The 27,525-nt window shown below is 44.8% G+C and overlaps 1 long non-coding RNA gene across 1 annotated transcript; it reads left to right on the top strand.

Moving 5' to 3' along the window:
* Window positions 1-213: 213 nt before the first annotated feature.
* Window positions 214-27,525, top strand: LOC148684290 (uncharacterized). Its single transcript, XR_015946383.1, has 5 exons — window positions 214-278; window positions 6,571-6,612; window positions 8,072-8,222; window positions 16,460-16,570; window positions 25,172-27,525. It is a non-coding gene; the product is annotated as an uncharacterized LOC148684290 (long non-coding RNA).

A 27,525-nucleotide genomic window follows, 5' to 3' on the forward strand; every position in this document is an offset into this window, starting at 1 on the left:
TGCAAAGTAAACTCTTGCTGAAAGATGCAAAATATAATACAGGGCATGAAAAATCAATATTTGGTGATCTAACTTGTTTACATGCATGCTTCGCCATCTGCCCAGTACAAAAAAATGAAAGGGGGGGGGAAGCTGTTGTCTCTGTGAAACAACGGTGACGTCACCTCCATTCAACTTGCTCAGGTAGGGAAGGCAATCATAGCAATTCTCATGGACAGAAGCTGAATGGGAAAGGAGTGCCTGGGTGAGTCCTGGAAAACATTCCCTCTATACCATAGGTAGGAAAGCGTTTTCAAACTGAAGGCTACATTCCCTGCTGGGCAACCTTCTGGGAGCCACATACCAGTGGTGGGCGGGGCCAAAAGCAAAAGTGGGAGGGGCAACAAAGGCAAATGTTGCCTTGGTGCTGTGGGCTGGTTTGGCACATAATCCAACCCCTTCTCTATCCTGCATCCAAGCAAGCAAGGGGAATTTCAGACCAGCAAGAACACCTAACAAGAGGTGTGGTCTAAGGAGAAGAGTTGTGAACAAGTTGTGAGGGCCAGGTAGAGAGGTCTAGAGGACCAAATTTGGTGCTTAGGCCCAAGGTCCCCCAGCTCTGCTCTGTTATCTGGTGTTCGGGCTGTGAATGTTGTTTCTAGGCTAGCAGTATCCATCAGGGCCAGATTTAGGTTTGGTGAGGCCCTAAACTACTGAAGGTAATGGGGCCCTTTATATGTCCAGCTGTCCTTTGGCAACAACAAATTGTTGCTGTTTTTTGTATTGAATATATGCTATATGGTAATTTATGGACCTAATAGTTATCTAAAGCCATTTGCCACTGTTGCTGTATGTAGGTTTTATTTTATTTGTTTTTTATCTTTTATCCAGGGTTTTTTTTCTTTAAAAAATTTTTGGGGCCCCCAAGAGAGTGGGGCCCTAAGCTATAGCTTGCTTAGCTTATACAGTGGTACCTCGGTTTAAGTACACAATTGGTTCCGGAAGTCTGTACTTAACCTGAAGCGTATTTAACCTGAAGCAAACTTTTCCATTGAAAGTAATGGAAAGGAGATTAATCCATTCCAGACGGGTCCGCGGAGTACTTAAACTGAAAGTACTCAAACCAAAGCGTACTTAAAGCGAGGTATGACTGTACATAAATCCAGCACTGGTATCCATGCACAGGAAGGGGTGGAAATCACAGGCTTGGGGAAATCCTTAGGTTTGCATAGGTACCAAAAAAAACCCACCAACACTCCCCCCCCCTTATAATAATGCCCCATTACGATTGGGCATGTTCGATGTGGAGGGCTGGCTGACTGTTGGGGGGGGGGTTGAAAACTGTGGTGAGTAGTAGTGAGAAAGAAATGGATTCATTAGAATCCTGAACGATGAGCACTCCACACTGCAGCATTTTTGTTGCAGGTTCATCTTGTGTCTCCTCAGGGCCACCCTATGGCCAGGCTGGGTGCCACGCAGCAGCGCCCGGCAGCCACGCTGCGCGCTGAGCCCGGCCGTCCACCGCACAGCAGTGGCCCAGCAGCCGCGCTGGGAAACGGGGGGGGGGCGCCGGAGGGATCCACTGCACCACGGCGCCAGGGATGCTTAAGACGGCCCTGTGTCTCCTAGAGTGAATACTCTGTTCTGGTCTCAAGCTGCACCTGCCATTCCTTTTATTCATCTTTGCACAAGCAGAGCAGTCATTCCATCTTTAGGGGATACCCTTTCTTGGCAGCAAAGGGGATAGAGAGGGTGTTGGGATGCAAGAGGGGAAATCAAGGGGGCAGCTTACCGGTAGGGACAGTGGGGAAAAAAGCTTTGCCCCCAGTTATGGATAGACATGTGCTCATGCCATGTCTCGTTTTTTCCAATCCGTTAGGGGGAAACGCATCGAAACGTGGATGACAAGAGAAATTCACACTAAAAGGCTGGTGGGTTTTCATTAGAACATTCCAAAGAAGAATTTGCCCGCAGATATGTAAACGTTGGGAAGCTGAAGTTAAAAATGGAACGAAATCTACTACGGGGCCTTCAGAACACTTGACTGCTACACTTTCGTTCAATAGCAACCTATTACTAGGATCCCTTTGCCAATTAAAGGACTCAATCGCCCCCTCCTCTGTTTCTAAAAAAAGAGCAGATTGTAGCACAAACAATGGAACTCCCAACACCTCACAATCTCCCCCTCCCCCAATGCACTCCTTGAATGTGCACAGCTGGGCATGATCCATTAGCTCCTCTAAAGTGCTGGAAATATTGGCTCTGCCCAGGAATAATGAAAATGCTATATACAATGACACAATAGGCTCTCCTCTTGGTTTTTTTTTTCCTTTAAAAAACCTGTTTCCAAGGCTAAGCATTTAATGATTCCTCCAATAGCTCATTCCGCAATTGCTCCCGCTTTGTTCTTCGTCCTTGGTTAAAACGCCTTTGTTACTAAGAATGGATGTTGCTGCATGTGCTCTGCACATCCTTATTTAAGCATACATTGCCCGCACAATATTGTTGCGTGTGCCACCCCAATCTCTGAGAGGTTTGAGATTTAAGGGTTTCCTGGAGCTAACTGAGGGTTCATGTTTCCTTTGGAACGAAGCATAGCAGAGAGAGTGGTGTTTTTTCGATATATAGTTTATTTACACATATATACAACCTGAGCCTATGAGGGGCTCACCCCGTAAATGCCCTGCTTCTCTCAAAGCCACAGCCTTGGATTCCAGTAGAAATTGGGCCTCTCTTTCACTCACTCTCTCTCTCCCCCCCCCCTCCAGCCTGCCACTTTTGCACCGAGCTTCTAACCCATATCACTCAGCTCTCCACTCTGGTCTTTTGTCTTTCTAACTAACAAACAGTTGTGGGAGGGAGGCCCACCAATTTATCTTCTGGCACAGAGGCACTTCCTTTATTCCCTTAAAGGCCCATCACCCAGACTATCACCTCAACACAGCAAGCTAGCCTGGCTTATATTTTAACACTTGTTCGATCCAGGGGTTAGGAGGGTCTTTCATACAGCCTACTTCCTCCCCACCCCCCAAAAAACCTCATAGCGATATAATAAAAGATTCTCTGCTGAGCATAACAGGTTTCCTTCATGTGCATTTATCAACTTTGTTACTTGGCATTCGCAGGGCTACACCTGGGAACTGCTGGAAAACCTATGTTTTCTCACAAATTAGGAGCATACTCTGCAATCTCCCTGCTGAAATCAAAGCTCAATTTGCCCACCAATTTCCAGGGGAACAATGTTAATTCTCATCTGACTCAATAATAACAGGAAATGCGAGTTCTACTTTGGGCTGCGGGAAGGAGAGTAAAGCAGAATTCAGGCAACCAGCCATTATGGTGCAGTGGTTAAGAGCAGTAGACTCGTAATCTGGTGAACTGGGTTCGCTTCCCCGCTCCTCCACATGCAGCTGCTGGGTGACCTTGGGCTAGTCACACTTCTCTGAAGTCTCTCAGCCCCACTCACCTCACAGAGTGTTTGTTGTGGGGGAGGAAGGGAAAGGAGAACGTTAACCGCTTTGAGACTCCTTCAGGTAGTGATAAAGCGGGATATCAAATCCAAACTCTTCTTCTTCTTCTTCTTCTTCTTCTTCTTCTTCTTCTTCTTCTTCTTCTTCTTCTTCTTCTTCTCCAAAACTAATAACTGGTTTCTGATGACGTATTGTTTCACACAAAGATTTTCCAAGAATCCCAGGATGGGGGGTGCTCCCACCTGCTTCTAAGGAAGGGCTGGAGAAGTTGTGACTCTCTAGACCAGGCATCCCCAAACTGCGGCCCTCCAGATGTTTTGGCCTACAACTCCCATGATCCTTAGGTAACAGGACCAGTGGTCAGGGATGATGGGAATTGTAGCCCAAAACATCTGGAGGGCCAAAGTTTGGGGGTGCCTGCTCTACACACTGGTAGACTCCACCTCCTCCTGACTGACCTGCTGGCTGGGGTTAGTGGGAGTTATGATGCAAGGACACCCAGAGGCCCTCATGTTCCCCATGCCTGCTTGAACTTAGCCCTGATTAAATTTGCTCATGGAAAGCAAATCTGGTATCATGATTGCTGTCTGCAATGCCCTGGTAAAAGAAAGAATTAACAAGCGAGCTGAAGGAGGTTGTGGTGACTGATTGGTCTGTCTAGATGTGTATTGAACCATTCATAAGTCAGACTTGTAGATCAATTTGTCTATAATCACCTTAACGTTTGGATACATGAATGGAGAATAAAGTCTGATAAATGTCTGCACTTCTGTTGGTTACCAGGCATGTAGGAGAAAACTGAAAGGAGTTCAGCTAACAATATTCACTACAAATATGTCGGTGACACGCTTTCCATATTTTGTTTCATTTCGTGCATTTGTAAGTCACTTTCCCCAGCTAAATAAGTAAATCGCTTTCCAAAATAATACAAAACACTAACATTTCTAGGTTTCATTAGCCTCAGTTGGAATAACAGGGTGTTCAATTATCTGTTGGAAAATGGTATAAATTATTATCATTCAATACAGTCGTACCTTGGTTCTTGAACGGAATCCATTCTGGAAGTCTGTTCGACTTCCGAAAACCTTCGAAAACCAGGCGCAGCTTCCTATTGGCTGTAGGAGCTTCCTGCACTCAATCAGAATTCACGGAAGCTGTGTCAGACGTTTGGCTTCCAAAAAAACGTTCACAAACCAGAACACTCATTTCCAGGTTTGCAGTGTTCGGGAACCAAAACGTTCAAGTCGCAAGGTGTTTGAGAACCAAGGTACGACTGTATCTAGAATATTCAATCTGGAAAACTCCGGTTTGAGGTGCCTAATTTTACGGTAACATTGACAAATGGAAGTGTGTTTACAGGAGAATGACCAGGACGGTTAGGGGGTTGGAAGGCAAGTCATGCAAGCAGTAGAAACTGGTGCATTAGGTCACATGGAACACTGCCTCATGATTCCCTCAGCCAGCCCCCACCTGCTTTCTTTCTTACAACCAGTCTAGGGGGTGGCACTGGGTGCCAGCTTCTTCCTCCTTGGTCTCAGACTTGCCTTTGTAGAAGGAGGATGGGGACAGAACTAGAATTAGTGGACTCTACTTGCCGTTGGCTGTGGCTCCACCTCCAGAATGTTGGCCTCCCTGCCTTCTGCCACTCCAGTCCCAATGGGCACCAAACACCACTGAGTGCCATACAGGAAGGAGATGGAAGCCCTGCATGAAGCAAGGCAGGGGGAGGACCCCCTTGGTAGAGGAAGGAAGGAAGTATACCTGAAGGAGCGTCTCCACCCCCATCATTCAGCCCGGACACTGAGATCCAGCACCGAGGGCCTTCTGGCGGTTCCCTCATTGCGAGAAGTGAGCTTACTCACTTCTGACAGGGCCTTATCAGTAGTGGCACCCGCCCTGTGGAACGCCCTCCTAGCAGATGTCAAGGCAATAAGCAACTATTTTACTTTCAGAAGACAACTGAAGGCGGCCCTGTTTAGGGAAGTTTTTAATGTTTGATGCTGTACTATTTGATGTTTGATGCTATACTATTTTAATGTTTGATGCTGTAATATTCATTTGGAAGCCGCCCAGAGTGGCTGGGGAAACCCAGCCAGATGGGCGGGGTATAAATAATATATTATTATTATTATTATTATTATTATTATTATTATTATTATTATTAGACTCTGGTATTTAAAACAGGTGTATTCAATCTGGTCGTGAGAGGCAAGGGTAATGTTATTTCTATTCCTCCGTATGAGCCATATTCTGAGTGGTGTCTCCTGCTGAACTGAGGCAGGCAGCCTGTCCCTGCCTGCCCTTTCTCACGTGCCAATGGGAAATCCAAAGGAGGTTTGTAGTGTCAGGTATGAGGTAATTGCCCCACGTCCGTGAACTTCATTTGACCCAGCTGAAGCAGACCTAAGTCAGCCATTTACTCTGCCAGACTTGGACCGCATGAAACGCCGGCCTGGACTCTTTTCTGTTGTGCCCATATGTTTTCATTTTATAGGCAAGCTTACGGCCTATAATGAGCCAAAAGAAGGAGGTAATGGTGAAGGAGGAGGGAAGAGGGAAGGGAGAGAGAGAAATCCCAAGCCATTCTAAGCCATATTGCCGCAACAGTAAATTTTTCAATCAACATTTATTTAAGAAATATGTAGACACTTCAAACGATGGGTGTACGGCAGTTATTAAAGTTGTCATCTGTTGACAAATGGGTTGTAATTATGGTATTTGCAAGAGCATTACACATATGTTGCGCTGACATCTCCAGTTTATGGAGAGAGAATATGAGAGAGAGAGAGAGAGATGTATCTATATTCCTAAAGCAAAGCTGCATCTGTAGATCCAAATCAGCCAAGAGAAGCCTCCAAGGGCTCTTATTTAAATAATAATGGGTTAATATGCTTTATGAATAACTATTAGGTAATGAAAAGGAGAGCGTTGATTCTCTGTGAACAAAGGAGGCTTCACGCAGGGATACCGCTGGCCCTGGCATTAACCATCCAAATTGGGGAAGAGCGGGAAGGAGGGTGATGGACTGGCTTCCATCCAGCCTACTACAGCCATCTTTGTCTTAAGAAATATAACCGCCGCAGTTCTGTTATTTATGATCTTTCATTTACTGTGCCTGCAGGAGCTTTTGCGGGAAGACTTTAATGAGCATAACAAATAGCGAGTAAGTTGAATCCAAAGAAACAGCGAAGTTTGGGGTCTCAGCCTTCTGTATTCTTCATGTAGCTTTTTTTTTTAAATGTAATCTCTGCGTGACCCAGGTAACTCCTGCTCTTCCAGGCAGAGCATGTGCAGGTTTCCTTGTTTTCTTTTCTTACATTTATATCACACCCATTTCCCCTCCAATCATGGAAACCAAGGCAGCGTAGATGTGTTTCCCACACCCCGACCCACTTAGCCTTCAGCAAGGTGGCAACCTCATATGCCTTTTGACACACAGGAGAGATTCACGCAGTTGTGCATTTGTCTCGATGGCCCAGTCCAGACATTTATAAGGTTTCTGAGAGTCTCCATGTGGATGCTTCAGATGACGGTGGAATGGGCACATCTCTGCTTCACCATAAGGCAGAAAGCATCACATGATGTGATAAAGCTCTCCATAGGAATGGACATGGTTTGCAAGACCTCAGGAGAGAGGAGAGAGGCACGACTTGATTCTTCTTGCAGCGGGGTATCTCCACATGATAACATCTCCCCAAAAGACAGGAGACATCATTTTGCCTCCCCCCCCTTTTTTTTGAGGGAGCAGAATTGAACAAATTGGGTAAGAGCCATTGATTTCTCCACCATGCAAAGATTCCTGCTGGCCTAGGAATTGTCTGAAGTAAGTGAAAGCCACAAGTGAATGTCTGGGCTGCCATCACTGAACAGTGTGGTGTTTTCATATGGACATTCTGATTGCAGATTCTGTTCATTGTTGGCTGCATCCAACCACCGCTTGATGTTGCCAGTCATCAAACATAATTCCAAGTCAGGGCCAGCCCTTCCATGAGGCAGAGTGAGGCAGCTGCCTCGGGCGGCAAATTCTGAGGGCTAGAAAGGTGTGTTGTGTAGCCTGCCCTGCAGCCCTTAAGCTTCCACAGGGTGTGGTGAAGGACTCTGTTCCATTGCCAATGCTGAAGTAAGTTTCTTTTTTTAAAAAAAAATTAAATCACCTTTATTTAAATTTCGTAAAATATGACAGTATAAAACCATAAAATCACAATGCTTGTATAGATCTTATTATACAATCTATGCTTGTTTCCAATAAGAAAAGAAAAGAAGGTTACCTTCCAAGTCATTTCACATCGCTTACCTTGTAAATACATTTTAAATTTGCGTTGCTTTCATTTATTATATATATATTTTAATTTATCTTTTTTTCCCCCCAATTTTTATTTTCCTCATGACTATCTAATTTAAACAGATCATCAACTCTGTTTTTATACCATTTTTTAAAAAATATTCTTCTACAACCCCCCATTCCAATTTGGATTTCTGAAGTAAGTTTCAAGAAAAGTTGGGATTGGTCCATGCTATGCCACCGACACTTTGAATGGGGACTTGAAAACAACTGGAAGTGGATGAAGATGATAGAGTGTTTGTTTGTTTGTTTGTTTGTTTGTTTGTTTGTTTGAATGGAGCTGGCTAACATCCTAGCTGCTGGAAGAATCTTGCACCAGGAAGCAACACTGTGACCAAAAACCAAAACCCTTCCATGAAGCAGACCTGAGAAGACCTAGAGGGCTCTGTGGTCTACAAGATTCTTGCAGAACCAGTTGCAGGGAATCACAGGTGGGGAGAAGTCTGTTGCACTCTGTTTTTACCCCCTTTGGGCATCTGGTTGGCCATTATGAATCTGGATGGTGGACTACATGGGTCTCTGATTCAGAAGGCTCTTCTTATGCTCGTTATACCAAAATCTTAATTCTACATGCTGCTAGTTAGCAGTCAGTGTTAGTGATTGCCATGGGACTCTTTCAGGCTGTTTTGTTCTGTAAGAATCTCATCTATGAAGTTGCATTCTTTGGCGTTTGCTTTCCTTGGGAAGCTTCCCATGAAACTCCTTACGTAGGCCAGATGCCATTTCATTGATGAGATCCAGCACCAATTGGGAAGGATATGGGAATTAAATTATGATGTTCATTCAAGCCAAACATACCTATAAAAAGAGTTTAGATAATAGGTGTTGCATTTCTTGATTAGCTGCTTTTATAGTTCAATAAAGAGGAATGGAAATACATAGATGAATGGTTCCACAGAAGACATTCCAGAAGTCTACAATAAAAAAAAATATAGTACCCAAGACTGAACATCTGTACATATAAAGTTACCAGCACTTCTTTTAACTTACTTTGATCTTGGGGAAGAAGGAAAGTGAAGACAGAAATTTGTCCCTCATCTAAATGTGTTTTTAAAAAGCTGGTGGAAAACAATGAGTGATGGTGGCATTCCCGCCCTCACTGAAATTTGATAAATCTGGTCCAGCTACTAGGAAAATGAAAAATTTCATCTTGTGGTGCATTTCCAAGAATTGTTCAATTAACTCTCCATTCAGAGCCATGGCTTACAGCAGAAGCAAACTCTCCAAGTACAGCGATGAGATTTTTCAGGTTGTGTTTTTACTGCTAATATTAATGCTTGTAAACGATGGGTTTTAAATTGGATATATGTACGACATGTCACAATAAGCAAGTTTCTATCATAGATCACGCCTTTGCCATAGCCAGTTTTAAATTATGTGATGGGTTGTTTATGAAAACACCTTTTTATTGGGCATTATTAATACCCTGTGTTTAGATTGCTTTTAGCTGGATACTCTTTTTTTTTTCATGGGACCTAATGAAAGCAGGAATAAATTCTAGCTTTTGGATGGCCCCAACAGCTGGCTAAATTAAGCCCGGGCAGTATAAGTGGAGCAGATTGTATTTCAAAGCCATCATATTCATTGGAACCATTTGTCCAGATAATGAAAAAAGAACCATTAAAGGGGAAATTTTGGGGGGGGGTTAGGGGTGGAATATTGGAACTATTTTTATTGTAAATATCTAAGCTTCCAGTCAAGCTGCTAGTTTAATACCTCTACTGAAAACCAAGAGAGAGAGAGGGAAATGAAGGAAATATAGCTGCTTTGTCCTATAAAAAAAATGCAAAAAAACCAACAACCCCCCCAAAAACAACCACCAAATATTGCAGCAGTATCTTTATTAAGACAGCCAAAACTTCCCCAAAAGAGCAAGAGCTTGCAAGTTCTCCAGATGTCTTAACCTAGGACAATAGGAAAGCTGCCTTATACAGTCGTAATAATAATAATAATAATAATAATAATAATAATAATAATAATAATAATAATTTATTATTTATACCCCACCCATCTGGCCGGGTTCCCCCAGCCACTCTGGGCGGCTTCCAACAAAACAGAAATTCTAAAATACAGAAATCCATCAAACATTAAAATACAGAAATCCATCACACATTAAAAGCTTCCCTAAACAGGGCTGCCTTGAGATGCCTTCTAAAGGTCTGGTAATTGTTGTTCTCTTTGACCTCTAGTGGGAGGGCATTCCACAGGGTGGGTGCCACTACCGAGAAGGCCCTCTGCCTGGTTCCCTGTCGTACCTTGGAAGTCGATTGGAATCCATTCCAGAAGTCTGTTCGACTTCCAAAACATTCGGAAACCAAGGCACGACTTCTGATTGACTGCACGAAGCTCCTGCAGCCAATCAGAAGCTGCGGAACCCACACTGGGGATTTGGGTTCCAAAGAACGTTAGCAAACCGAAACACTCACTTGTGGCGTTCAGGAGCAAAAACATACGACTTGCAAGGCATTCGACTTCCAAAGTACGACTGTACTGATTTGGGCCATTGATCCATTTAACTCAGGACTATCTAAACTGGCTTGTAGTGGTTCTCTCAGGGAGCAGTCTTTCCCAGACCTACCTTGAGACACATAGGTTTGAACCAGGTGTCTTCTACACGCAAGGCTGATGCTCTTCCACTAAGCCACAGAACCTTCCCTCGTCTTCATCAGGCTAGAAGCTAAAACAAAGCAGGTGGGGATTTAGCTAGTGGTAGCATTGAGTGTCGGGGTCTCATCAGTGTCTCTTGCAACAGTATGGGAAAGAAGGGGAGCCATATCAGGAACACATACCAACCAACTTTTTCAGACCCCCAACCAGGACATTCTTCTTCCAGGACACGCTTCCAGGTGAATCTTGTCACCCATGCCTTGGTCTCACGTGTGTTTTGGGTGCCATGCAAGATTGTGCCCACCCAAAAAAGCACTTTTTCAGAATGAGAATTTGTCAGGCTTCGGGGAATCTGGTAAGAACAAAAGGAGCGCTCTTACCAGTTATTTTCTTTAATAATCACAGTGAGAGACAAAGGAATGCATATCTCTCTAGAAATGGCATTGCTCACCCACTTCGTCCTCATTAATCTAGGTCACTCCTACGTTGGGTAACCTGAGCTTGTTGCTGCTGAGCTTTGAGAGTTCTGTCACTCTCAAAGCCCATCTAGCCTTAGGCAAAGGGGGGGGGTCAGGAATGCTGTCCAAGGACACTGAATCTGCCAGTGGTCCCTCCCCTGGTGTTTCCTCTTCTAGCTGTTCCTCACTCAGTATTTCCCAGCTTTTGCCCTCTGGACTATGCCCTTCTGCAAACCACTGTTCTAAATCAATACTGTCCTCCTGCCCTTGGGAAGGTTCAGGAGAAGGGGAGGGCAGTTCCCACCACTCCTCCTCAGTCCAGCCCCTGACAGAACGAGGCATGAGAGTGCACAAGATTGCACCTCCCAAAATGGCCCCCGTGATCTTGCTCAAAAAAATTGGATGTCCCCTTTTTTTCTGGGGAACATGTATAAGCTTCCTTATACAGTGGTACCTCGGTTTACAGACACAATTGGTTCTGGAAGTCTGTACTTAACCTGAAGCAAACTTTCCCATTGAAAGTAATGGAAAGCGGATTAATCCGTTCCAGACGGTCCGTGGAGTACTCAACCTGAAGCGTACTTAACCCGAGGTATGAGTGTAATTGGTTCCGGAAGTCCGTACTTAACCTGAAGCGTACTTAACCTGAAGCATACTTAACCTGAAACGAACTTTCCCATTGAAAGTAATGGAAAATGGATTAATCCGTTCCAGACAGGTCCACGGAGTACTTAAACTGAAAATACTCAAACCAAGGCATACTTAAACCGAGGTATGACTGTACTGAGTCAGACCAGAGGCCCTTCTAGCTCTGACAGCGGAGGCAGAACATAGCCATCATGGCTTGTAGTCGTCGATAGCCTTGCCATCCAGGAATTTGTCTAAACCTCTTTTAAAGTTGGCGCCTGGTAATAAAGTTCTGACTGTAGGATTGGTTCTCAGCCACTTCCCTGCCCCTGCAACCCTTTCCTCTGGGACATGGTATCTAGCCCTCATTGGTCCCAGCTGGCCTTCATTCTCCAGAAGATGGCACTGGCTGACTGGTAAGTATGGCAGGCTGCAGACATATCCTGCAGAGAAGGATAGATTGACCCTTCTCCGCCCAGAAGGGATTCTTAGCTCCACACACACACAAACCCTGTAACATTTTTCGCATCCTGCTGTTCTAAATGAATCACAGCCAGCTTCAGGCCACATCGTCTCCTGTTTACCAAGTTAGACATGGTGGAGAAACTCTTCAGACGAAGTAGGGTCCATTTGTAAATGTTAACCGAAATGGCAAGTCACAGGGCCGAGCTGTAGACATAAAGCTCCTAATGTAACGCGGCTGTTTTAAAGATTTCTAAACATAAATGCCTTGTGCCTGATGGATAATCAGCTAATTAAAAACACGTTCCAGTTACTAAATTGTTAGATTATGAGCCTAAAGGGACAGGAATCTTTCTCTTTTGTTTTTCAATAAAATTGCTGTTATCCAGCTTGAGCCTTTGGGATAGACCAGCTATAAAGCGGAACAAATGAGTGGATAATAAATTCTTATAAGGTTGCCAGCAGCCACTGTGCTTTTTGTTTCCATTGACCTGATCTTGATAATACCTTCAGCTTCTAAATAATGGGCAGCTGCTTCCCTGCCCCCATGAATAAAAGAGAGATGGAGCAGGAGCAGTCAACTGCCAACTTCTTCCCTTCACCTTGGAATTGGCAAAGAGATTGCCTTCAGTGGTAGCCAAAATGGTGCCTTCTACATCTTGTTGCACTACAACTCCCATCATTCCTGAGACCATTGACCATGTGGTCTGAGGATGATGGGAGTTGCAGGTCAAAACATCTGGAAGGCCCCATATATGCACACTATTAGCTACAAGGGATCCCTAAAATGTGCTGGCGTCTTCTGGCACCAGTCGCTGTGGTGTTTGGGCTGAGGAATGCTTAAGAAGCTCCCAAACGATCGCCCAGGAGGGAGGGAACATGCCAGTCGGGTATGTGCCTCTGCCAAGGTTCTACTTGTGAGTAGGCAATCTCCTGACATACACTTCCTGGGGAGCATCTTGTTGAACTCAATGGCTTGCGCTGACATAGGCAGGATAGAGTTATATGTCCCTCAGGCTTCAGTGGTAACACGTTTAGCTATTAGGACAAAGATGTCGTGGAGGGGAGTAACGGTGTTCCCTACTAGGATTTACTCAGGTTGCTGTTGCTATCAGGCAGACTTTTAAAGAGATGCTGAACTTATAGAAATGGCAAGTACAGCGGTACCTCTACTTACGAATGTTTCTACTTACGAATGGAGCTCCGTCCGCCATCTTGGATGCAGTTTAGATAGGATTTTTTCTACTTACGAATTTTTAGATAGGGTTGCTTCTACTTACGAATTTTTTCTCCCAATGCATTTCTATGGGATTCGACTTACAATTTTTTTTTACTTACAAATGTGTGTTCGGAACGCATTAAATTCGTAAGTAGAGGTACCACTGTAGTCGTGATGGTCCATGACAGGGGAAGAGGAAAATCCAAATTAACAGTAGGGTGGTGTAATGTCTTGATTAGAAGTTGGGCCAACTAAAATGTCAGAAGGTAGCAAGTTCTATTTCAAGGAACACATTTATTTATGGGCTAGTCAATGGTTCTGCACTACTGGAGCTTTTAAGGTTACAAAGCCATTCCACAATTGGCCAGAGTGCATTCATGTTTTCTTAAGAGATTTCTGGACCTGATTTCTTTCTTTTATGTCAACCTGGACTGGAGATACTATCTTGGTCTTGTTCATGACATCCTTGTAAACCCTTTAAGATGATTGAAGCTAATCAGGATGTAAACTGTTTAAGTAAAACAAATGAATAATGCATGTGTTGAACCATGCTCCCAACTCCTCAAAGAAATGAAGTCAAGGCATGAAGGAATCCCACATCTTCACAAATATCTGTCTGAAGAGCTGGATATCAGTTTCTTCTAAATCAGCTCATTTAAGAGACATCCCCGCCCCCAATGCTAATCTGTTGGTGGTGGAGGAAATAGCATTTGCTTGATTTCTTATTTTCCCTTTGCCCAGGGTGGATTACAACCATTTAAAATTTAAAAATACAATATTGAAATCAGCTGGAACAAATTATAGGCAAAAGAACAGGGTAGGGCTTAAAATTTTCTCTCTCTCAGGTGTCAAACATCAGGGTAAAATGGTGTGACTTTGGCACTTAACAGAAATGGCATAATTAAGATGAAGAAGGAAACTCATGTTTTAGGGGCTGCCATGAAGAATGCCTCACACATACACTTCTGAGGGTAGTAGAACTACCAAGAAGGCTACATCTACGAATCTTAACACCCAACTGAGCCAGTAGAGATGGAGGTGGCTTTCAGATACTTGGGGCTTTAAACACTACTGTGAGCTCCTTAAATTAGGCCTGAAAACAAACTGGCAACCAGGACAGCTGTTTTAAACAGAGGGTTATGTGAATTCACCATGGATACCAAGCCAATATTCTGGATGCTCATTTTTGACCTGCTGATGTTTCCAAACCAGCATGTTGCAGTGATTTAGAGCGTCAGACTAGGACCAGGGAGATCTGCGTTCAAATCCCCACCCAACCATGAAGATCAGTGTGTGATCTTGGTCTGTCACTAGCTCAAGTCAACCTCACAGGAAGAAGGGAGGGGGGAAATGGGGTGTGGAGAAACATCCTGAATTCTTTGGAGCCCTCAGAAACATGCCTGGGCGCCTGCCTTCTGAAATGTTTAATTCCATAATTCTACCATCAGCGTAGAACGGATCATAAAGCATAGCCTGAGAGGGCTGTGTTTGTGTGATTATCCCAATTAATTCTTTTGTAACCAAATTCCAGTGCTACCACAAAAGGGTTTTTCAACACTCCATTTAAATGCATTTTTTAAAAAGTTATATTCCAGCTCAAATGTAACATCTTTTTGAGCATCGAGGTGCCTTTGAAAATGAAACACACACACAAGATATTTCAGCAAAGATGCATTTAGCATCCATGATGACAGAAAGCACACTTCAAGCTAGATAGATGAAGAACAATGGAGAAACGTTGGGAACAGGAAATATCTGCTGTACACATTAGCCTCACTCTTGCTGCAGTAGATGGTCCAGGTGGGGTCATGTATTGACCAGGAAGGAGCTGTAGGCATTGTTGAAGAGAATAGGCAAATCCCAAAGCATTCATTCTCCAATATGCAGCTGTGATGTACAAGACAAACAAGCGCAAAATTGGGCCAGCAACAAAGGCACACAATAGAAATCAAAGGGCAATCCATGTATGGTGGCTTCTAAGAATAATACTCTTTATTCTTCCTTCCTTTTTTTCTTTTTTACTTAATATATTCTAGGCCATCGGGTTTTCTGTGATTTTTTTTTTCTCTCTCAAAGGTTTGCAATGCCTATACAAAAAAACAGAAGTATACTGAGGCTTCAAAGGTATTTGCACAAAATATTGCTTTTAGTAACCTCTAGGAGGTGGAGGGGGGGAAGAGACCGGACTTGGTGCCTGGTGTTATTTTAGAACCATACCATTTGCTGAGCGCCTCATTAGTCTGCCTGCCAGCCAGGCAGTCACAGCAGCTAAAGGGAACATCCAGATTCCTTAGGGCATGCGTCTTTCAATCCCAGCTGCCAGGGGCAATGAATGGGAGGGGGAGAGTGCTCTCCTTTGAGTCCAGCTTGTGGTCTCTCTCTTCTGGCTGGACCATGCTGGCAGTGGATCAGTAGCTCAGGTGCCCTCTTCGCCTGATCCAGGAGGGTTCCTCTTGCATTCTTCTACCTGATTCAGGAAAAGAGGGCATAAGGGGGAGGATTTTCATCACCACCACAATTCCCAGCACAAGTTGACTTTTCGGTTTATTGATTTCTTGCCGTTGTTCTCATTCTGTCCTTCATTGATTCATAACATTTCTCGCAGCCCAACTCCTTTGTTTACTCGGGAGTCCCACGGACTTCAAAAGGGCTTACTCCCAAGTAAGAGCTGGGAAGGTGGAGGGGGGGACACGACTGAATTCTTATTTTAATGCAAGCCTGCCTAATCTGCACAAGACAACATGTCAAGGGAAACACAGCTGTCCTTTGAAAGTTGTGCTTCTCCAAAGGTAGTGATGCAGCTCTCTGTCAAACCAATGCAGTGTTTCCCAACCTTGTGCCTCCAGCTGTTTTCGGGCTACAATTCCCATCATTCCTGACCACTGGTCTTGCTAGCTAGGGATGATGGGAGTTGTAGTCCCAAAACATCTGGAGGCACAAGGTTGGGAAACACTGAACTAATGCATACAAATAATGTATCTTAGGGGTGAGTGTACTTAAAAATGCATGCATTGGTGGTAGGAACTTAAAATACGCATTGCACTAGGGCAGGCATCCCCAAACTTCGGCCCTCCAGATGTTTTGGACTACAATTCCCATCTTCCCTGACCACTGGTCCTATTAGCTAGGGATCATGGGAGTTGTAGGCCAAAACATCTGGAGGGCCGCAGTTTGGGGGTGCCTGCACTAGGGGAAATTGCTTGCAAAAATTTGTGGATCAGGTAAAATTCCATACAAAAAGCAGTGTATTAGGCAAAACGCTGATGAATGTTATTGATCATTATTATTTCTTAAGGTTCTCAAGTTCATGCAGAAATGTGGAGAAATGAATGGAAGATTGGGAAAATGAGAAATCAGAATTGACAAATGTGTCATCCCTAATACCAGTGCAACGATGTACTCAGAGGTAAGCTTTGTGGAACTTTCTCCCAGGCAAGTGAGTATAGGATTGCAGCCAAAGGGCACATAGGATTGCATTACTAGTCAGCTTTTTTATTTTTTAAGTGCTCAGAGCCATGAAATAAAAGCATAGCAAAACAACAAGAAGAAGGAAAAACCAGCCAGCATAATAAAACAGCAGCTCTGACTTTATTAAAATAACAGAGAAAAATTCCACTTCAAGAAATATCTGAAATAAATTCCAAAGGGGTTTTGGTGAGGCAGACCTCACTAGGCAGCATGACTCCACCACCGTGACCCCCTGTCTCTACTGATGCTCGTGAGCCAACTGTGTTGGTGCTCATTGGAACTCATAGGGCAGAAGGAAGGGAGACCAAAAGTAGGTGGAGCCAGAACCAATCACAGGCAGAGAACTTCTAGTTTTGTCCCCTTTCTCTTCTTCCTCTGCAAGGGCAACACTAAAGACTAGGGGCTCCCTCCGAGTCTGACATCATTCACATATCTCTGCAACAATTTTACTGATGCCAACAAGTTACTCATGATGGAACATAAGCGTAAGTTATCGTCTCCCATCCTTAACCCAGCATCTGCAGGTCATAAAGCAAAAAACAAACCGGGGGGGGGGGCACCTATGTACAGAAAAATGATTTCATAGTAAATGTTGAAAAACAGGAAATAGTGAAAAGGGCAACTCCGGTAAATGGATTTCCTCAAGGAAAGGAAATGTGGAGGGACGTGGAGGAAAGATTCTAAAACAACTGTCTGAATGAGTGCCAAACAATTATAATTCTCAGCTGAACACAGGAATGAATGGATGTTAAAGGAATCAGAGACAATTTATTCCCCATGCACAATAATTAAAGGATTCGGCTAATGCATCCGGCAAACTTAAATAGTGTGTGTTTCGGGGGGTGTACAAGAGAGAGAGAATTACTATATATATATTTTTACAATTGACTGATTCCTGCCTTTATTCGTCCTCTGACTTTTTCTGATCATAAAATTGATCTACACACTGTTGTGGACGTGCCGTAAACAACAGTGCATTGACCTTCTGAAACTTTGTCTGGAGACAGAGACAGGCAATACTTTGAAGAGTGATGAAGGTGGAAGGATAGAGCCATCATAACCCGTTATGTACCACATGCTCAAGTCTTTTTTCCCCACCTCTCTCATCACAAGCCAAACAGGTTTTTGAGGCTTTTGAACAATCTGCTAGACCACTCTTGACACCAAGTCAGAAGTAAATAGCATGCACTCCTCCACCCCCCCTCTCTCTCACACACACACACACGAGAGAGAGAGAGAGAGAGAGAGAGAGAGAGAGAGAGAGAGAGAGAGAAGCACACCACCAATATTTTTATATATTTTTCATTTCACTTTCAGCTCTCTGGAGGAAAGAAACAGTATCTTCTGCCTTCAGCTCAAATTTCCCAAGTTTAGTTTCGCCACAGCCAGTGGTGAATTCAATGCCCCTAAATAAAAGGAACAATTTGCAAAAGTCACCATAAAACGAATTGTGCCCACTTAAAGTGAGAGATGGGAATGGCAGATTTGACAGTACTCATTTCAGGTCTCAGGTGTTTTCCTGCAGCACATCTGATCGTGGCTGAGCCAGCGTGGTGTAGTGGTTAAGAGCCGTGGACTCGTAATCTGGCGAACCGGGTTCGCGTCTCCGCTCCACTCCTCCACATGCAGCTACTGGGTGACCTTGGGCTAGTCACACTTCTCTTAAGTCTCTCGGCCTCACTTACCTCACAGAGTGTTTGTTGTGGGGAAGAAGGGAAAAGGAGATTGTTAGCTGTTAGAGATTCCTTAGGGTAGTGATAAAGCGAGATATCAAATCCAAACTCCTACTCCTCCTCTTCTAACACTGGAGTTCAGCCATCCATGCAGCTGAAAGGCAGAAGGAGTCCTCTGAAAAAGTAAAGGAGGTGGCATTGAAAGCTTCCTGCTGATGGCAAACAGGTAGCGCAAGGGCACACATGCCAGCCTTTTGCAAGGGTGTTTGGAAATACCTTTGGCTGGTTGCAGGGTACATCTAGAGTGTGGGGAACTGCCTCAGACATAGTCATTTGAGCTTGCAAATTGCACAGGAGGAGCTATCGGAGTGAGCTGGTACGCAGCAGACATGGCCAGACAAGGGAATAACATTGGGCATTATGCAGAGTATCCAATGCTGAGCATGGGAGCCCTTTAGAGCTAATCTCTAGGCAGAAAGTCACATGATTAGAGCAAATATGAGAGAGCATAGTTGCACCAACAGTTGGCTTGGCTTGAACTGAGGATAGGTAAAGGGACCCCTGACCAGGTCCAGTCATGACCGGTTGCGGCGCTCATCTCGGTAGCCGGCATATAGCTTCCAGGTCATGTGGCCAGCATGACAAAGCCGCTTCTGGCGAACCAGAGCAGCACACGGAAACGCCGTTTACCTTCCTGCCGGAGCGGTCCCTATTTATTTACTTGCACTTTGATGTGCTTTCGAACTGCTAGGTGGGCAGGAGCTGAGACCGAGCAACGGGAGCTCACCCCGTTGCAGGGATTCAAACCGCCAACCTTCTGATCAGCAAGACCTAGACTCTGTGGTTTAACCCACAGCGCCACCTGGGTCCCTCGATAGATGATAGATAGATAGATAAACCAACCAATTTTATTTTTTAAAAACCCAATAACTACAGGGGCAGGGAACCTCATGGGTGCTCTGGGTACCACCTGAAGGGCCTGACAGAGACACTTGGAGACCACTTTTGAACCCCTGGACTGAGGTTCCCCATCCCTGTGTTAAAACATGATGGTTGTGCTCTGCTTCCAAGGTCAGAGGCAGTCACGCTTCTTAAAACCACTTGCTGGAAACCACAGGAGGGGAGAGTGATCTTGTGCTCTGTTCCTGCTTGCTGGTTTCCCACGGGCATCCGGCTGGCCATTGTGGGAACAGGACACTGAACTAAATGGGCCATTGGCCAGATCCAGCAAAGCTCTTATTATGTGATCATGGCTCCCTTTAAATGAGTGATACATGGGCGGCTTCTTTCTGCACAGCTTCTGCCTGTGCCCCCTGGTTTATTAAGATATATCTTGTACTCCATCTGGATGTTACAGAATTTCGTAATGAACATCGCTAACAGACTGCATAATATATCTAAGGTTGGAAAGCAATTATTCCAAGGGAGAAATTATCCAAACAAGACACACGTTTCTAATGTACAGTGATTCCCCACCCCCACCCTGCCCCACTACAAATTGTTGCATATAGCCCAGAAAGATGCACTGGTTGCTAAAAATAAACCAACATTAATGATAGAGGAATAAATTTGATTTGCAGCAGCCGCCTCATTTCCATTAAAGGCTGCGCCACTTAAGGAATATATCTAAACCTGGATAATTTATGGATTCCTTAACTTTCATTTGCATACTATGGTAACATGAATGTAAAAATAAAGACGTGTGCAGCAAGTTCTGGTACTCTTAATGTCGTGACGCCAAGTAGGGAAAACAGAGAAGAGCACAAGAATGGCCCATCTAGCCCAGCAGCCCGTCATCGCAGTGGTCAAGTAGATGCCCAATTTGGACATGAGCACTGTACTCCTTCCCCAACTCGTGATTCACATCAACTGGCACTCAGAGGCTTCCCTGACATATGATGAGCTGGTATCCACAAGTCTAGGGGTTCTTTGAAAAAAAAAAGAATTTGGCAAACAGACAGAACACAGGTCTGCCAAGAGCAATCAGCCATGGAGCCTAGTGTAAGTGCAACCTGCATGTTCTGGGAACACCAGGTGGAGTGGTGGGACCGGGCTCTTGCTTGCCAGCTTCTGGGAAGCATATCTCTGGTCACTGTGGGAAACAAGATTCTGAAACAAATGGACCCTAAGTCTGGCTCAGAAAGACTTGAGCAATATAGGGTGGCCCAGGGCCGGTGCGTCCATTTAGGCAGACTAGGCAGTTGCCTAGGGTGCGAAAATGGAGGGGGCGCTGGCCAGCCTGCCCCGCAAAATTCCCGTGCCACCACCGCCCTCCCATGGCGCATGCTCGCGCTCCTCCTGCCTATGGAGGGGACGCTGTGAGCTCCTCAGCAGCTGCAGCAAGCGCGCGGCGGCAGCGCCCGTAGCCTTCAGCTATGGGCGCTGCTGCTGCCTCCGCCGCTCGCTCGCTGCAGCCACTGAGGAGCTCAAAGTGTCCCCTCCATAGGCGGGAGGGCGCTGAGCTCTCCTTTTGGCCTGCACTCCTCCCACCTATGGAGGGGATGCAGGGGCGTCAGCGGTGTTGTGCGTGTGTCATGATGCATGCATCCGGGGGGGGGGGGCGCCAGAAGGTGATTTTGCCTAGGGCGCAAAAAGCCCTAGCACTGGCCCTGGGGTTGCCATATCTTGAAGAGCAAAAAAGAGGACAGCCGAAGCCGCTGGGGAAAGAGGCATAGGAGTGCGAGTGATTTTTTTCTGAGGGGATGCAGGGGTACGACTATCCCCTAAACATTTTGTGTTGCCCCAACCGACTGACAGACAAACTGACATGCCAGCTGTCTCTGCAGTAGCAGCGCAGGCTGGAGCTCTGTCATTCTCCCTAGTGGTGCCCGGGGAGGGGAGTCTGGGGCGGCCATGGTGGAGGCGACGGCACTTCTCCTCCTCCTCCTCCTCTTGCTTGTTGGTCCTGATTAGTAGTGGCTCTCCTTGGTACGAGGCAGGGCTTTCTCCCTGTCCTACCTGGAGATGCAGAGGATGGAGTTTGGGACTTCCTGCATGCAAAGCAGATGTTCTACCACCGAGGTACCAAATGCTAAAACACCATGGATGCCATTCAACAACTTTGACAGCATTACCAACCAATCACAGCGGGATGAAGTTTAATCATAAATGAATCCAGATTTGACTCTAACCTTCACCTTGCTTGGCATCTTATTCATTTTCCCCACTTGCTGATTAATTAAATGCGTCCATAAAAAGCCTCTATTGTAAAGCCTGAAGGCACAGTTATGATTTCTACCCAGATACACCATCAAATTGCTCGGCTGTGTGCACAAGAGACAAACCTGGGTAGGTATGTTTTGATTCCAATGGGCCTAGATCTGAAAACCCCACTCAGAAACCTTTCTCAGCTCCTTCTCCGCAAAATTTTGCAAGTTAAAATGAAACAACTGCTTTTGTCTACTCGTTTAATTGAAAATGCAGAAAGCAACTCCAGCTGTGGGACTTCAAAACGTTGAGTGTGTGCAAAAGGAAACCACACCCACCCACCCAAACACACACACAAACACAAACACAAAAGATTCCCTCTAGTCCACTTTGGCATGTCACTGATTTGTTTGGTGAAATGTTGTTCATTGATAGATCTTTTTCTAAAAGAAGCAAGGATGTTTGATGTGCAATGGTTCTGGCTACATATTGTTGTAATATAATAGTAATAATAGGGGCTTCTTTATTAAAAAGTACATTGTCACATTGATAAAATGTTTCTGTTGGGGGTGTCACAGAATTCAGATGAAAACAGAAACAGGAGTGCAAATATCCAGCGTTTGCTTATTCATCCCAAGCTTGGAATGGAAATCAATCCAGCAAATGAAATTGGTGTTCACCATTGTTTTTGCTTTCAGTCTACAAATGATCTACATAATTGTTTATAACACACCCACCTAATTTGCATTGTGTTTCCTTTGCACTGAAATTATTGGGTGGAATAACATAATGACAACAGTATTTACACACTTTACGGGATTAATTATGGGATTTGTGCAAGTTGCATGGATTCACCACAGCGAGTTGAATAACGTAGCTTTTGGTGGAAGATGAACTGCGGCAGAACAGAAACAGAGTTGCATGCAACCAATAAACAGTGAGGCAGGGAATACCACCCTGGTGTCTTCTTACATCCCTCGTTTCCATTGTGCACATTTGCACATAATAGGGATTAGGGGCCCCTGAGACTTGGTGGGAAAAGAAAAAGCAGATCAGAGGCCTTTTCTCTTTCCCCACTTCTACCCTCCCCACAGTGATATCATTCTTCACCGTTCACTGCTTTGACAAAATGGCTGACGTGGCACCTCTTGCTTCCCGAGAGGAAGCCCATCTTTCAGCCTGGATCTGCGCTACTGCCTTTGCCCTGCAATGCAAAAGTCTGTGAAGATTTTTGTGGTGTTTTCTTTAACCTCTCCCCACCAGGCTCAAAAATACAGTTCGTGTCTCAGGCGGCATTGTTCCCGAGGCCATTAAATCACTTCAGCTTGAGACCATTGATGTGTTATATTTTTCTAATGCCCTACATTGTCAGTGTTATTCTCTGTGGGAGAGAGCTAAAAATAAACATGTACTTTAGCTCTTAGATAGTGTGTTGATACTGTTCTTCAACAGGGAAAAGGTAGAGAGTTCTGCCAGCCAAGGCGACGTTCTTTCTTCTCTCTCTCTCTCCATCTCGCTCTCTCCCTGGTGAAAGTGCTAAATAAATGCAATTAAGCAGATGCATCGAGAACCCAAGGTGTTCATCTCGGTTATTATTTTGAAAAAATACTAACGTTGAAAGAACTTTATTGTGGCAGCAATTGACTAATAGCTGGACTTGGGGGAGGCACTTTAATAGGCCAATTGGTGGGGCGCCGGTGTTGTGCATTCAAATCAATTTTTAAAAATGGATTGTTTTGAAGCAATAACAATTGCTCCATTTCAAAAAAATAAAAAATCCCAGCTTTAAATCAGGCTTAATAGTTACCTATCTCACAAGGTAGCTGTGATGTTCATACATACAGTTGGAAGAGACTAAATCTCAACACACTTAGACTGACACACAAACCCTAGATGAGAAGGGATGGAATTTAATGGAGTGGTAGTCCCACCGCTACAGCCACAGTCTTGTTGATCACACTTGCTGGAACAGATGCTGCAACTGAGCCTCATACCCTCATGCCATACCATAGCATAGCTGCCAAGTTTTCCCTTTTCTCGCGAGGAAGCCTATTCAGCATAAGGGAAAATCCCTTAAAATAAGGGATAACTTGGCAGCTATGTACCATAGAGTGCTTCTGGTTCAGGTGTCGACTGTGCCAGCTGATCCCAATGCAACCATGGGTTGAAGCACAGTTGGACAGTAAAGGTAAAGGTAAAGGACCACTGGATGGTTAAGCTCAGTCGAATTCAACTATGGGGTATGGTGCTCATCTCTGCTTTCAAGCTGAGGGAGCCGGCGTTTGTCTGCAGACAGCGTTTCCAGTCAGGTGGCCAGCATGACTAAACTGCTTCTGGCGCAACACCATGATGGAAACCAGAGCATACAGAAATGCCATTTACCTTCCTGCCGCAGCGGTACCTATTTATCTACTTGCACTGGTGCGCTTTCGAACTGCTAGATTGGCAGGAGCTCGGACAAAGCAATGGGAGCTCACTGCCGACTTTACGATTGGCAAGCTAGACAGTGGGAACAGCTGGTGTGCACAGACTGGCAGCTATATCATTATACCCTTCAACCGCCCCATATTTAGTGGGATATCCCAGATTCACAAAAGCATTCCCAGCTTCTGTTTGGATGTGGGAAAGTCCCACTTTCCCACTCCAGGACCACCACCACCACCGAGCTTGGGGAGGTGGATGAGCCAGCCGAGCCTCTCCATGGCTACCGCTGCCAGTCTCCTCCGTTTGGCATCTCATAGTGGCTGCTTAAAAAGCAGAGACATCACCTTGCCGACAAAGGTCTGTATAGTTAAAGCTATGGTTTTCCCAGTAGTGATGTATGGAAGTGAGAGCTGGACCATAAAGAAGGCTGATCGCCGAAGAATTGATGCTTTTGAATTATGGTGTTGGAGGAGACTCTTGAGAGTCCCATGGACTGCAAGAAGATCAAACCTATCCATTCTTAAGGAAATCAGCCCTGAGTGCTCACTGGAAGGACAGATCGTGAAGCTGAGGCTCCAAGTTGAGAAGAGAAGACTCCCTGGAAAAGACCCTGATGTTGGGAAAGATGGAGGGCACAAGGAGAAGGGAACGACAGAGGACGAGATGGTTGGGCAGTGTTCTTGAAGCTACCAACATGAGTTTGACCAAACTGCGGGTGGCAGTGGAAGACAGGAGTGCCTGGCGTGCTATGGTCCATGGGGTCACGAAGAGTCGGACATGACTAAACGACTAAACAACAACAGCAGTGGCTGCTGGAGTGTGGGCGGAAGAGGACAGGCTGCAGCCACTGAACCTCAGCCCCAAGTGATGCACTGGAAGCTGCAGCTCTGGCCCGCCTGCAGCAGGAGCCACTGGCATTGCCGGTACTGTGGGGATGATCTCCCCACAGGGGCTGTTCTCGCCTCCCTCATCCAGTGGAGGAGAGGCGTGGCGCTCCCACCACTACTACTACTCCCCATCACTTCTGTCCCCGACATGATATCCTGGGTCTAGAAGTAAGAATGCTGGCAGGTATGGCTATATAAGCAGTAGCTTAAACAGGCCAATACTGTCTTAAAATGCCAGAAACCTCATTAACTTGCTCAATACCCCCCCCAATTTAAACACAGTCTTCTCCACCTCTCTCCTACACATACAGAGATAGTCGATACTAAGAAGTGTGTGAAAGCATTGTTTTTTCTTTCTCTTTCTCTTTCTCTCCCTCTCTCTTTGTTTCCTGAATGCTACGAATTTAGACTACCTCCTGCAAGAAAAAGTCTCTTGGCGATTCACCTAGAATTCCAGCTCCTCTGTACCAGCTCCCCACAGCATGCAGGAAAGGTTGCTGTGACAGATGTTTAGAGGAATAATTGCTACAGCGGTTCCTGCTCAAGATTCAGATATGAGACAGCAGTGGGGGGCAGGGAAGGTTGGTGTGCTGTTCTGCACACACCACTGTGTGAGAGCGAGCCATGACTCTCCATTTCCTTTACCTGAACAAAGCTTATGCAATCCAGAATGTTAATCGCTGCACACAGGGGCCGCCATTGTCCTTACAATAGCAGGATGACTTCATATTGATCAAGCACCACAAAGGCATGGGGCTGAGATCTCACTTCACCCATACCTGACTTCACAACTTGTGCCCTTTTGGCAGCCGGATTCACAAAGTAGGGATGGGAGAATCTTGTGATTTCAGTTTCTCTCCATTTCTCATTTTTCCAAAGTCCCGTTCTCCACATTTCCACATCAGACTGAGAAGGCTTTTGTTGGTTGGGTTTTTTTAAAAAAAAAAAAAGCCATGAAATTCATCAGCATTTTAGTGTAAATTTATCTCAGTGTTATTTGTTGATTTGTTTCATAAAATACATGTACTGCTTGGTTGCTAAAACAAACCAAAACCCTAAAAGCTGTTTACAGTAAGATTAAAACAATGGAATTATCAATATATAAAAAAAGTTACAGATGAATATTCGAAACCTTCAAAAAAAATAGTTAAAATCGGCAATGAGCTAGAAAACAGATGAAAACGCATGCCAGCATTCTACATATTTGATCGTGTTGCCTAAACAAGCATGTTTTTAGCAGGCACCAAAAAGAGTTCAATTGAGGCTCCTGACTGGTGTCAATAAGCAGGGAGTTTCAAAGTGCGCATGTTGCACACCAAAAGATGGATTCCTTACTAAAGTGGAGCCACACACTGCCCCTTCCACCATGAACAGCATCAGTCTAGATGGTCTTAGGAAGTGGGAGATTGCTCTGTTTGTGGACTATTCGGTTTTAGAACAATACTGCATGCAGCGTTTTTTGGATTGACCTATTGACGTTGCTTCCATGTTTATGCAAACTTCAGTGTGTTTTTTGAAATGGCATGGCTAATGAACTGTTTTGAGAAGCTGATGTTGTGTTTTTGTTAATCTTGCTATCATTATGATCTCATTCTGATGTGAGCAGCTTTGGGCACCGTTTACTGGGGAACAGCAGCGTACAAATGAACAGGAGACGATGCCAATGGTGACCTCGCTTACTGTCGTGTTTGCATCCCTAATCTCAAAGCAGAAGAACATGGATTTCCAGCAGGAGTGATGCCAGGCATTTTTACCCAACTAGCTTGTTTTGTCTGTTTCACTTTCTGCCACAAAATAAGGATCACAGGATGCTGCCTAATACAACATCATACTGCTGGTCCATCTTGTCCAGTTTTGATCAACACTGACTAGCAGTGACTCTCCAAGGTTTTAGGAAGACGTCTCTCTCAGATAAGGATGTGCAAAACTGTCCATTTCTGCCTGCCTCCTTTTCTGTCTCTCCCCTTCCCTCTTAAGTTCATTTCTGCATCAGTCAGCATTTTTTAAACAAAAGAAAATCATGAAAATCTGTGTTCAGAGCACCATGTTGTCTAATTTACAGGCACAGGCTTTCAATATGTGCTCGACCATGTATATGTGCATCGCGCCGAACCAGGAAGTGACCCTAAAATGTCACAAAAACGTCACACAACGAGAAGCGGGGGGTGAGGCGGAACGGGGCAGAACAAGGAGTTTCAGATATACGTGATTTCACTAACATTCATGCTGTCTCAGAACACAAACCCCGCATAAATGGGGGTTCCATGTGTACATTATTGAAAGCCATTTCCCCTGCACTTTTGTATGTTATCTCTGCTAATATGTGGATTTTGTGCACACTATTCCCTAACCTACTTATTTTGTACATATTTGGGGCGAGTTGCTACAACATTCAGAAGAAGACCCATTCCGTAGGGTAGCTGCGTTCCATTTTACATATGCCGTTTCAGGAAGTGAGAGTTTAGATAGGTTCGCATTGAAATACAAGCCATGCTTGAATATTTACAGCTGGCAAAATTATCCAACTCAATAAGAGAAGTGCCATCACAAAAAATATCAAAAGAATGGAGTGTCTATAAAAAGTACTTTAAAATGTAGTATCCAAACAATTATTTACTAGCAGAAATAGAGCAACGTTTGAAAAATAGAAAGAAGCATCAACTCGTGGCATTGAAAGAATTTGATATTGTATAATTAGGAGGTCTGGAAGTAGTTAAGATACAACAGGAAGAGATATATCAGTCATAAGCCGTCCACGTTGC

Source organism: Zootoca vivipara, chromosome 11 (assembly GCF_965207765.1).
Source record: "Zootoca vivipara chromosome 11, rZooViv2.hap1.1, whole genome shotgun sequence".
Taxonomy (NCBI): domain Eukaryota; kingdom Metazoa; phylum Chordata; class Lepidosauria; order Squamata; family Lacertidae; genus Zootoca; species Zootoca vivipara.